This window comes from Bactrocera neohumeralis, chromosome 5 (assembly GCF_024586455.1).
Source record: "Bactrocera neohumeralis isolate Rockhampton chromosome 5, APGP_CSIRO_Bneo_wtdbg2-racon-allhic-juicebox.fasta_v2, whole genome shotgun sequence".
Classification (NCBI taxonomy): domain Eukaryota; kingdom Metazoa; phylum Arthropoda; class Insecta; order Diptera; family Tephritidae; genus Bactrocera; species Bactrocera neohumeralis.
The window spans coordinates 1,198,818-1,212,719 of NC_065922.1; the positions used below are offsets into that span (position 1 = coordinate 1,198,818).

Here is a 13,902-nt window from a genome sequence, read left to right on the forward strand (position 1 = left end):
AGTATATGTATGGGTAAGCGTGTGTATGCAGTTACGTGTCTACACATGTGTGTATCTAGCAAAACGCTCCGGGCGTAATAAAGCAGCGTACTCTCTTCAATATTGCTCAGTAATCTATTTATATTCCGCACTGCCGTATCGACTGCTGCTAATATGTAAACAACGCGTTCGTGCAATGAGCACTCTATGAAAACAAGAGCATTTTCTCTTCGCCTGTAGTCTTCGCTCTCTCGGTGGTGCAGCTAACCGACAACATACCAAATAAACAAATTTTCAGTCATTTTGGTCGCAACCAACAGTGACAATCCACAATATCACTGCTAAGTGGCTAAAGGAAGGAGGCAATTGCGTGGAGCGGATCTCGTACGCTCGTCGGCAATCGGTGGGCGGTCTGGCACACCGATTACATTGTTATCATTTTGTGTTTTTGTTGTTTGTTAGTATGTGGTTGCACATTAGGCGACACGAAATTTATAGTGTCACACATATGAAAAAAGAGACCGAATTATATTGGCTGTGGACCTTACACAGCGAATACAACTTATTGATCCAACGACCACTGGTATCGCTGCAAGCGAGAAAGGGAAAACTGCTGCACAGCACCTCCGACTCGGGCCAAATGGCGATGTGTGGTTGCGGTTGCGACGATGGAGACGACGTTGGCTATGTGACGACGACACAAACATCTAAGACAGCTGCATAGACAGCGACGGTGGGTAAAGTCGAAACACTGGTCCCTACACGCAGACCACTCACTAGCCATAAGGCTTCTTGTGTTGCCGATACATAATCAATACTTGCGTATATGGATGTCTATGGATTTATATATAGGTATACAGATTCAAGTACATACATACATATGTATGTAGTTAGGTACAGGCGAATAATAGGTGAGTACTAGTAAATGAATACGTACAAGACCGCGCCATCTCATTGATGTCAACCGAACCTAATCAACATTTTTCTTTAATGTTCTTGTACGAGTATGTATGTATCGTATCTGCAAACGCACCTATGTATGTATGTATATACATATGTATATAAAATAATTAATTAAGGAAGAGTTGTCGGATTAATACAATTGATAGCAAGTAAGCCATTCATATTTGATATATATTTGATAAAGAGAGTAAAGGATTAAATTGTAATATATTTACCGGAATATGGTCCTCACCTACCACACAATATTTGATTTTATTGTGCATTCGAAAAAGTAGCTTTAAATAAGCTCTTTAGATTGATTTAGATCCAAAAACCTGAGCTTCGTCATGACAATCATCACAAATATAAAAAGGGAAGCAAAACAAATTATATTTACAGATTTGTTATTAAACTATCCTTATATATAACGCAGGTTTGGCTTTTAGAACGAAAAAGGTATACTTATATCTGATTAATGTATTCATATAAATCCAAAAACACGGACTCCATTGTCAAGTGCATTTTAGTTTTTTCTGAAGCCTGAAGATATGCACTCTCTTAATATATATGACGAAATTTATATACAAAATTGTAGCAATGTGTGTGTGCAGCAAAATACTCTTTTCTCACTTGTTGTTTTTGCAGCGCTCTCTTCGTTGCCGTCTCGGTGTCAGGCCTAATCTCATGTTGGAACTCTCAGCCTCAGTCAACGTTGGCGCTCGCTGCTGTTCGTGGCTGTGGCTACGTCTGTGGTCAGAATTGTTGTGATAAATAAATGTGGATGTGGCTAGGGCTGCGGCTTTTCTGCCGCTCCAATCGACCCCTCACCAGTCACCCAACAACTCAGAGTGTATGGATTGAGGCACAGTTGGAGATGATATGGGTTAGCTTTCGCTGTTGGCTCATTCGAATGGCTGTTTCGATGGTCGCACTGCACAGCAGTCTGGTCGTCCATTACTGTATTGCCAGTAGTCACTCCAGTGGCTTGCGACTCGCCGACTCGCCAGTTCGACACCGAATGTACGCGCTCCGCTGTCTGCGTTACTCAACCACCAAAAGGCGACCACAAAGACTGTCAGACATCAGAACGACGTAGCAGTCGAACTCCAGCAAAAAGTAAAAAACACCCGTTCGCTGTGAGTCTTCACGGCACGATACGTCACCGCGCTGTTCACACAGATACAGATAGCTAGCCAGGCAGATACAGTACGGTACGGAAGATACGGTAACGAAGCGCTGTTCGCATTGTGGCGTGGTGACGAGGTTCGAAACGATTTACCGTCGCTAAAACACAATCGCTCTTTGGTGTTTCGAAAAAATTTATATTTCATAAAAAATCAAACCAATTTTGCTGTGAAAAAGTGTAAATATAAGCAATTCATTAAACATCAAGAAAAATAGCGTTTTAATGATGCATACAAGTTTATTTCTTTGTGATAGAAACATCAGTGTTTACTGAATACAAGTTTTTTACAAGAAAATGTGTTCCAAAAATTGAATTCCAAAGAAATTGTGTAAACGAATATTAAAAAAAAACTCATCATCACATGGAGTACCATTACCATTACTAGAATTCATACTGTTCTAGCTCACCATATGAACAACAAAGTGCAAAACACATTGAAGCAGTACAGAAAAAACGTCCCCTAAAAAGACACCAATAAAGCCCGAGAACGCAACCAAACAGCACTTACATAAGCAAGCGGCCGAATGGAGCTCATCACTCCTTGCCAGCGACATTTTAAAAACGACCAACGACCAACGACAACTCCTGCGACGGCGGCAGCAAAGTCACACTCCCTACCACCCACCTCCTCAGCGTCAACAACATACGCCAATGACGACGCTTTCCAGTCCTCACCAACTTGCCACCGCCAACGTCGGTCGTCTTTGTCAATTCTTAGTTTTTTCCTCCCGTGTTGGTTGGCGACTCTTTTGCATTTCTCAGCCTTGTTGTTGTTACTCTTGACTAGGTGGTGGTGTGATGTGGGTTTTTTATTCCTTTACCCGCTGCTCAGCCGCTGCGCTGCCGCCGCCACTGTCACTGCTGCTGTCGCAGTTGTCGCACTGGCATTTTTATGGAGTTTTTTCGTCGTCTCTCTTCGTAATTTTGTCGTCGAGTGTCATTGGCTGAGTCGTATTCGTTGGTGTTTGTGTTGCTTTATTGTTGTGTTTTAGTAGGTGGATATATGGCAAAGCCCTTGTCGGGTGCTGAACATTGGGAGCTGGGAACTGGGAGCTGGTAGCCGTGTTATGGGTGTTATGTATTTCAGTTTCGTGAATAACAGTGTGCCAGGGTGTGTATATGCGTTTGAGTGAGGTCTTATAAGAGTGCAAATGCGGGCAATTTGCATCCATGTGTTTGCGCGCGTGTGTGCGTTTGCAGGCGTACTGAACAAATACATATATGGAGGAATATGCAAGTGCCTGTGTGTGGTGGTGAAGCATTTGACAGTGCCTTACTGAGTGTTTGTGTGCATGTGTGGGTCTCGGCGACTCTGGTCGGGTATTGTACAAAAGTCGCAAATTCAATGGCGACACAGCAGCGAAGATGACAACGACAACGACAATTGGCGATGAGAACAAGAACGACGAAACGATAATGTTGCCGATGACCGCCGTATTTGTTGTTGCACTTGTTGTTAATAATGCCTGCTGGCAAGTTTTCGAGTTTCGCTTCCAACTACGGCAGTGGCCTGCAGAATTCCGCGAAGCATTTAATAAACCGTAAAATGGAATAAAACCGAAATTAAACAAATACTAACTAATAAGAACTAGAAGTTTGCTAATTTTCTCTTTTCGCTAACTGCAGCCTCATGCTCCATGTGAGAACTGAATAAATAAAGAAATATTGATAATAAGCATAGAATAAAGTGAAAATCAATCTGAAAGTACATTGAAATGAAAGTACACACAAAGCCATGTGCAAACATATAAAATAAACGTAAATATGTATGCATACATATATGTACAAATGTATGTTGGCTTGGATTTCGAATATATGTATGTAGATCTACTGCTGATGCTTCATTTGAAAATCTCAGTGCTGTGATTTGATTAGTTTTTTATTGAAGAAAATAATAATAATTAGATAAAGAGCAACGTTATCTCGCTAAACTGGCAACTAATGCTTAATGATAAAAAATACTTGCAGAGAATCGGTCGCTACAGTACTGAAGTTCAGCGATTATTGTGTTGAAAAGTGAAAACAACTGAATCAGCTCAGCAGCGGAATACTGTTTTCGAACATTGCTCAACTTTGAAGATATAAACACGGGTTCCTTGAACAGGTGAGCTGACGTTCTTAATAACCATAAGTAATTACCTACAGCTAGCTTAACTAAGTGAAAGTGGAATAACGGTAGTCTGGCAGCGTGACAAAGAATTTGAAAATACCTTCTTCATTATCGAGTTCAAAGGTTATGAATTATTAGCACTGTATCTCCTGGATAATTCGACAAAACTAACGTTTGCAACAACAGTTCTATTAGAACACACACACACCTATTTCCCCTTCGCACTAATTAAAAGAGTGTTGCATTATTTGCACATTATTTGATGGCGAGTGCAGTAATTAGTTTAGTGTTGCGTGAAATTTGCAAAATTTAATTGTGCAATTATATGCGTTTCCACCGAACAATGCTCAATAAAATTTTACGGCCGACATTCGGAGTAGGGAATCAAATCGGCTATACATACCTGAAAATTTTATTTATAAATTAAAAAAGCAAATCGTTTAATATTGAAATAGCACACAAAAACAATAAACGCAAACAATGGAATTTCGAATGACCAGCATATACACACATACATATACATACATACATACATACATGTTATAAATAAAGGATTTATTGAAATAATACAAGTGCACATTACTTTCCGCGATGCACTATTTTTTACACAACTCAGATCGATTAGATTTTCGAATAATTTGTGGGCCAAAAAAGGAAAATACTCGTTAATAAAGTGATTGTCCCTATTTTCACCTCCGCACCACCCCGCATTTTCCGGTATAGGAAATCGATAGCTCTCGAACGTTACAAGCAAAACTGTGAACTATACATACACATATGTACATACATACATAAGTGCATATGTCCCAATGCCTACATGCATAACTTCTGATTAGTTTTGTAAAATTCGCATGCGGTTTACATTTGCATACAATCATACACACATATGTATGTATGTGTCTATAAGTATGCAAGGGGAATAGTTCTATGTCGGTGCAAATATTTTATTTGTTGTAATTTGTTTGTTTGGCGAGCAAACACACCGACTATACATACATATGTATGTATTTACAATAATTTCACACCGTTACGCCTCGCAATTCATATTTGCTATTTTTTAAGTTCACGCTAATTAAATGTCAAAGCTAATTATTGGTGCTGAAACGCAGTCGTTTTTTGCATAACCAGCCAATATGGTGACCTATGTATTCGAAGTTTCACACGTGTACAAATGTGCTTATATATAAACATATGTATGATCGCAATTTAAACGTAATGTTGTAATGTTTCAAAGCAATAAACTCGCTGTGGTTGTTTATGTTGTTCGAAGAACCAGAAGCACAATTGTAATGGAACACTGTTCAGTATTCAAACTCATTTAGGGTTATATGCATATGCATTTATCCCAATTTGTATGTGCAAGGCTATCTTATAAGGGAAATCTGGATGGCTGCTTCCATATTTATAACGGAGTTTAACTGAGAACAACTAAATTTCCCTTTCATAAAAATTTTCAATATTGAAATATGCCTGAGGCCACATCTTAGAGGTGCATATTTCTCTGTCTAAGATCATAATATGATCGTTTAAAGAAAAGCAAAACAATAAAAGTAATTAGCAGTTAACATAAACATTAAAGTATGCCACCATTTGAAGAAATGCAAGCGCAATCGTCTGCGTGTAACAATATGTAGCTTGGCCTCGTGGAAGATGTCCAAAGTTGTGAATTTGTTGGATTTTTTAGACGCAGACAAAAGTTTTATGAATTAAAAGTAACGAAATGAGTTCGCTCAAAATTCCCACACGCGTGTATGAAGGGCCAAAGAGTTAGAGCTATTTTACGGTGGGAACGCACAATCATTAACATGAACGCGCGCGTCGCAAATTAGCCTCGTTTTAACTAGCCGTCATATCACACAATAAGAGAAAAGCGCCGTAGACAACAATTAGAAGTGTTTTTATGAAACTGACGGCATCATGAAATAACGAACATAAGAGTATTTTATGTATCCATCTTAGTAAGATTTCTAAATGCAACATATCCAAATAATATGCAACTTGATTAGGCAACAGCGGTATTGATTTATATTTAGCAAGCCAAATCCAGGATTCCCAAGAGTTCTGCAATATCCTTTACTGCAATTCATATGCACTTTTCTATTTATGATATATAGGTGTATGAGTGTTTTATATTACTATATAGGTACTCTTAATTTTGCAATCCGTCACCATGAACACGATTTTGCCCCGTTTTTACCATTAGCTGGGGCAAGTATGAGGAAAAGTGCCTCAGCTGAAAGAAAGAAGAAATTTGCTTTTATCTTAAATAAGGAATGAAAAAAATAAATGAATTGAGACAACAATACATATACAACATTACTTCGGTAATATGACTGCTTTCTGCTATAAACGTTGTAGATATAGCAAAATATACGAATTGATATCTGTCTGTCCACTTGCTCTTCCTACGTTAGCTCGTATGACATTTAAATTAATTTTAAGTATATACTCGTAGCTTCTTGTTTTAGGTTTCTACAGTCACAATAAAAATACCTATCTTCTTGTGCAACATTAATCCTCATATATTTGGAAAGCTGTTCGCCATTTTTAATTTATTAGGCTGCAAATGGTATCGCAACACCTGCTTGCAAATAGTTATTGAGTTGCTGAGATGTGCTGCCAACAACATTGCACATGCAACATGCCACCTACAATTTTCACGGCCACGGCTAAGCGTGGTGACCCCAAGTTAGGCTGGTGCCACAACAAAGTCGTTTCATCGCAATTATCCGCACATCGAAGTGACGTTTCCAACCCAGCTTGCAGTTTGCCTTGTTTATCAGCTATTAAGTAGTAAAACGTTGCCTTCCTCTCCGTTACAACGATCACATAAAATCTACCTACATGCATACACACATACACATATACATATATGTATGTACTTGTATGTAAATTGATAATAATTCAGCTGTTGTTGATGCCATTCGACTTTGTGCATCGCAATTCGTATGCATCTTGATAGCACCTTTAAATTAGTTATCGCAAATGGGTTGAACCGGGCTGTGACTTTTTCCCGCTCCAAACAACCCACCGCCCTCTCCGCTTGCAAACTTGAGTATGCGCTCGACAACTTTTTTAATTCGCGCTTTTAGCTGAGATTAGCCGGCAAAGTGATGATGTGTCACAACCTTTACGTGTCTACACGCTTGCTCTTACGTACTTAGAAAAGCATGAACGTTGTTGTTCGAGTGTTTAAGTGCTTGTAGCAGCAGTCAAATACAACTGTATGTGTTTCTATTCGCCTTGCAATGCAACATGGCATGGTTGTGAATGTGTGCCTTGGATGCCTTGGTTGCCGTTGCGTGTATTTCTTTTGTGGATAATCGCACGAAACTCAAGCAATTTCACAAACTAATTAAAGCCTCTCCACTTGTTTTAACATTTTAACATTTCCATACCCAACTACTCCATTTATTAAATCTCAACTCCCTGTATTGTATTTTTTATGCTCGAAAACGCGGTAAATTCTTAGAAATGTTTAATCATATTTGTACCCCGCATTAAGTTTATCACAAAGTTTGTAGCAACCGGAGAGAAACTTCAGAAACCCTTTAAAGTATAAGCACACGTTTTCGTCCACCAAAAACCCTGCTCACTTGTCGAAACCGCCTACATCGGACAACTATGGCATATACATAGCTGTCATACAAAGGGACTCTCAAATTCAAGTCCTTGTCTGGGAAACTTTTTATTTGCCAATGTATCTTCACAAAATTTAGCAGAGATTGTTATTCAAGGCAACAGTACAATCTCCAAACCAATTGTTCGGGTCACACCACTGTAGTATATAGTTGCCATACAAAGTGGCCAAATTCAACTGAGGATTTAAATCTATATGCAAACTTTATACAATTTAAATAATATACTTATACTAGGTATGATAGCGCCGTTAAGTACCATATAATCCCTTAATTAAAAAGACATTCATGCATATTCCTTTACATATGTATGTATGTATATAATGTTGGTCCCATCCGAAATTCCCGCTTCGCTCAAAACATATACATACATATACTTGTATGTACATATGTATATATTAATAAACATAAGTTAATGGGCTTAAAGATATTTAAGAAAATTGATACACATTTGTTGGAAAGAGTTGCCACAAGTCAGAGGACGTGTTCTCAGGCATTGGTACCTCTTAGATACCAAAAACTAATAGATAAATATAAGTTATGCAATAAAAGTACAAGCAAATTAAACCAAGAGCTAAGATAAAAGCCCAACTGCTAAAGCTGTCAGATTTACTTATATTTCTTTTATCGCAATTGGTATTATTTATTTCATTTCTTCACTTCTGCTTCCGATCACACTCACCAAAGGAACGGGAGTTTAAATTGTATACACATATGACAGAAAGCACTTTTACAGTTGCTTAGTGTTGACTAACTCTTCTTCTGTCCCTTCTTTGGGAGTGGTTTTCATGAAGTATCAATTTCTTAGTCACATATTCTGATTTGGTAAACATTTGGATTTTCATAGCCGGACGAACTTAATATGGATTTATGCAAACACTGCAAACCTCCGATTATTCTTTCAAAATCGCTCATCGTTAGGATTGCGAAGAAGCTCCAATGTAAATGTTAATACTAAAAAAAAAGAGAAAAAGAAATAAATAAATCTACATATGTAATATAATTTCCAAAGGTAACAGTAAAACTTTATAAGAAATTAAGGACAATGCAGCAGTGTAGCGGATGGCCATCTGAGTGTTCGTGAAATGAGGGGCTCTTGGTAATAACAGCACGTACGAGGCCGTCACGTTTGTCGCACAATTGCATTTATTCACGCGAACGACATGTAATTGCACGTAATTTCCTGCTTGTCAAGCAACTGTGAAGGCACCAGCAAACGCATGCAAAACGTACCGACGCAAGCACATACAAATGTGCGCCGAGCTTTGCTGTTGCGACAGCCATTGGACTGCAGAGCGCCAACCTGCAGCAACAGCAAAAGCAATTTGCGAAAATATCACCAGCAGAGTCACCTCGCTTATCGGCAACCGATATTCGTGTACACCGTACAAGCCTGCGTACCGAAATAAAGGGTGCTCGTGGCCACTACCTTTCTTGGAACACAAATTGCGCGTTTGCAGAAATTCAATATGTAAAACAAGCGCCTTCCATAAGATTTCAATTGGTCCTACAAGTTCGCAGTCTTCTTAAATGATCTTGCGCTGACGCCATGAGTGACCAACATCATTTCACAATAACAACAAAAGAAAGCTGTTTGCAAGTGAGGTGAGCGGAGTAATGCCAAAGAGTAAATAGAATATTTGTTTATGTTAGAAGATATTACATACATACTACGTACATATGAATATGTTTACTGGTCAGAGAAATGCCGTCGCGTATTTCTTATGATTACCGAACAGAGCCAGCCGCTTGGACCACTCGCCACACACACATGCATGGATTAACGCAGAGTAAATAATTATGACAAATGAGAAATATAAGAATTCAGAAATTGGAACCATACTATTGAAGGTAGAAACTGGTTTGCAATTTAAAAAATTTTGGATTTATGAAAAACTTTTATAACTCGCAGTTAATTTGGAGCGACACGTTTTCTTTAATAACTGCGACATTTATGCCGTTGGTCTTGGAGAAACTCCCCCTGCTTTGGCTTAAAATCCAAAAGAAATGGACGAATGTGATGTGCTTTAAATTGATACGATTGAAACACGCCTTGTAATATCTTTACAGTTATTTTACCTCTAGACTGTAATATAATCAATATACTTAACTCCTGGCGCTAGTGTATGGTCTCATTCATTCTGTAATATCTCAAAAGCTTTTCGTAAAATATGCACGCATTTTACTTTGATCCATATTTCCGCAAAACCGCTTGAGATCAATTGCAAGCATGTAGATTCTGACACTGCCGCCCTCCTTCCACATTTTTCCGCAGTTTTATTGCAATGTCAAAATAGGGCAACCGCGCACGAAGCGGCGAAATCCGTTCAAACTCTACTCTGCAATGATTCTCCTGGCTCGCTCCGGCGTAGTTGAGGCAGCAATGAAAATTGCTCATAAGTCACAAAGCAATTACATTGAATTACCTGAGCAAGACACATAAGCCGCCGCGTGCAATTCACCTTGCTGCCGATGGGATTAGCTGTGGTGGAGCGAAATGTGTTGCCGTCGTTGCCATGTCGTTGCTACTAAGGCACCTGGGCTGCGCACTGCAGGCGGAAAGCGAGCGCAGCAACAGTATCCTTGAGCTGCTGTCCGTCCCCCGTTCAAGGCAACGATGTGATGATCGACGAAAACTTGTTTCACTGCCAGCAAATATCTTATCTTTCTTTTTGGACTAATCATTTGTTTCTTATGCGGCAGATTTTGTAACTGCAAATCGACGAAATTGAAACCGATTACCGCATACTTGAGCCGCTTTCAACACAATCAGAAATAATGGCTCCGGGTCACACTTTACTCACTCACACTTGATTGCAGTGTGGAGAGTAGGTCTTGCCAGCGCTACGTGGCAGGAAGCCAAGACGATCGGCGTGTTGTAATCGACATTCTACAGTGAAAGAAAAGAGAGTGCAATAGGTGTGGAATAACATTTTATTCACAAATTCCATTTTGGTGTTTTCCTCTATGTATTGCTCAGATTGATTTGTAGGATTCAGCCGCCATAAACACCGCCATGCATTGGTAGTCGCCATAACAATCACATTTGTACATACATACATACATAAGTATGTATGTATTTGTACATAGGCATGTATGCATATGAGGAAGTCAGCAAATTCGTCTCGCAACCTCAAGCTAAGCCGCTTAAATGACACTTACGCGACGCACATTTCTTTCAAGTTTCGTCCACTTTGCAGCACTTACTTGCGATTTGACTCCTCACCCCATGGCCGGCCCTGATTCGTCTGTGACTCAAATCATAATATCCGAATGAGGTGGCGGCGACGCCAGTGGCAATGGCAAGGCGCAATAAGCTCAGATATCGTTGGCTCTAACTATTGCCGCTTTTGCTACGGCCGTTATGATCGTTGTGCCATCGCGTTGGTGTGTGTTTATAGGCACCAGCCCTGCGTCACTCGCGCTCTTTGCATTTTGTTTTGCCCGCTACGCCACCAATTACCATCGCTCCGGGCAAATTTACAATTGTATTACAAAGAGAAATGCATCCACTCCGACGTCCACCATATACATATGTATACACATTTGTATTTATGTATCTACATATACATATGTATGTGTGTATAGTGTGAATATGTAACTACTATATGCACATACAATCGTCTCAAGTTTTCACATTTTCTCCACATATTTTGCCGACATTTGATACCATTGCTGCGCGGCACGTTTGGGCTGGCGGTACTCACATACACACTCACATGTATTAACCGCCAGTGCCTGCGTGCCACATGACCACATGGCCACGTTATGGTCATGTACCCACACGGTTCCCATGTCAAACCGACCTGAAACACACACACTCCCACCTACCGACACATACACTCATGTCACATGATATACGCGTATATCGGTAGGCACACACACACACTCGCACGTACGTTTTGCAATTTGTTGACAAAATGACAACCAATCGTGCGGTTCCCATGGATTGAATTGGTTTCACAACTCGTTTGATGGCTGTCGCTTCGTGTCGAGCGCTCGGCGAGGTACAGCGGCCCGGTTGGCCATTCGTAAATCACCGCCCGCAACCCGCAGCTATAAAAATCCAATTTTGCCGTTTGCGTCCCCACTGCGCCTTTTTGACCGCTGGTGCTGCTTAAGGTGCCTTGCACACTCTCATATGTATGTATGTATGTACTGTTTCACACATGCAAGTCATGCAGCGAATGGTTTACTGCAAATGAACTTCCTTACCCGTTTGCAGCCGAAGAAGAAACGAAATAAAATTAAATGCTGTGAAATGAATTGAAATTGTTTTGATTGACAAATTTGCCACGTTCAATAAAAGCATACTTGGCACTGGCGACTGTTGCCGCTGAAACACCAACTTCTGTGGACTGAGAGAATGCCTTCTTAAATATAATATTCGTACAAAATGGCAAACATATTAACATTATGTATTGCATATACATACATACAAGTATAACAAAGAGATATTAGTAGAATGGTAGAGGAAATTCACTTTCGGATAATTCTATTTAACGGCACTGTCGATGCATCGAGTGCCAGCCTTAAAACCGCTTTGATGTTGTATCAACAGAAGTATATTTTTTGCGCGTGTTTCGGTTAGAATTGTAGAATCACTTGCTGAGTTCTAGGAACCTTTAGTAATCGGAACATATGACTGGAATTTCGTTAGTAATTTCTAATTGCTTAACAACAGGAAGGGTTGAACATTATGGGCGACATTAAAGTGAGCAACTAGAAATGTTTGAGGAAGACGGCGGTGGGCTGTGACTGGTAGAGGGGTTGAGCGGCTAATATCGCGTAAGAATTCAAACAGGCAACGTCTTTGTCATCGACGGAGAAATTAAACAGCAACAATAGCAAAACCAACAGAATAACTAAACCTGCCGATACAACAAGCAGCCAACAACACAGCGACACGACATCATTTTATACGTCACTCAAGAAAATGTCAGCGCTGTCAAGGCAGTTCTCTTAAATGAATTGGAGCAGAGTGACGAAACGAAAGGCACGCGGGAAAGGGGCGGGCGGCAGGTGGACACGAAAGGAAAAATAAACCGAACACTCTACACTGAAGCACGCTGCAGCGCAAACTGTCTAACTGACAATATGGCAAATTGATGTTGCATGCAAGCAATTTGGTTGTTTGAGGTCCAATGTGTGACACGACGGGCGACAGGCGACAGGCGACAGCCGAATGCCAACAGCCAACAGCCAACAGTCGCAACAGTCGTTGCAGTCGCTTACAGTCTACGGTCTCTTCTTATTGAACTTAAGAATTATTTCAACATTCTAGTTATTATAACTTTTTGCGAAGTTTCTATTATTTGTTGCACGCTATTGAGACGTAAAGGAACACCACATACTTGGAGTTACTTGAAGGATTTTCAAAAGTTGTATACCAAGCGGCGCAAAGACAATGCTGCGCTTGACTTCATCACCACCCAAAGTTACCACTAACGTGCTTGTCAAAGTACTCAGTGGGGTTTGCACATAAATTGATTTTTCCATACATTTCTTCCCAAAAATTTAATTGGGCATTCATGTAGCTACTTGATTGTTGGTCACCGCTGAGAATGGCTGCTAACGTGCTTTAAAGGTGCTTGTCGGACTGAAAACTTTTCGAAAATTATGTAAAAAGCAGTCGCAGTAAGCGTTAAAATCTCTTTTCCTTACTCAAGAAACTCAGTAAATACAATAATACGAATGTTATTGTGGTTATAGTAAAATAGATCTATAAAAATAATGTGGCAAAAAAGTTCATGTGTTCGGACAAACTGACAGACATTTCAATTCATTTATTTTATTTGCTATATAACTAAAACCAATAGAACATTGCCCGACATTCCGCTATTCCTTTTAGCAATAGAATAAAATCTTTATAAGAAAGAAGACCAAATTCATTCCCTGAGGCGGCTTACTGCACTTCTCTTATAAAATGTGGACAAAACAGTAAGAAAGCTTAACCTCATCCCCATAATGAGAACCTTATTTTTGGCAAGGGCTCTGTAAGGCCCAAGGCGGCTGAGTGTTTAATCAATGACTTGATAAATTAATTA

At 39.8% G+C, this 13,902-nt stretch overlaps 1 protein-coding gene across 6 annotated transcripts in view; it reads left to right on the forward strand.

Moving 5' to 3' along the window:
• Positions 1–320: 320 nt before the first annotated feature.
• LOC126758161 (uncharacterized) overlaps positions 321–13,902 on the forward strand; it is a 30,496-nt gene continuing 16,914 nt past the window's right edge. Inside the window, exons 1-3 of one of the 6 annotated variants that reach the window (XM_050472256.1) lie at positions 321–831; positions 1,567–2,284; positions 3,734–4,211. The gene's annotated coding sequence lies outside the window, so the exon portion shown is untranslated. Of the gene's footprint in view, positions 832–1,566; positions 2,285–2,344; positions 3,219–3,733; positions 4,212–13,902 lie in introns of those variants that run through there. The other 5 variants (XM_050472255.1, XM_050472257.1, XM_050472258.1 and 2 more) reach the window with 5 other exon arrangements.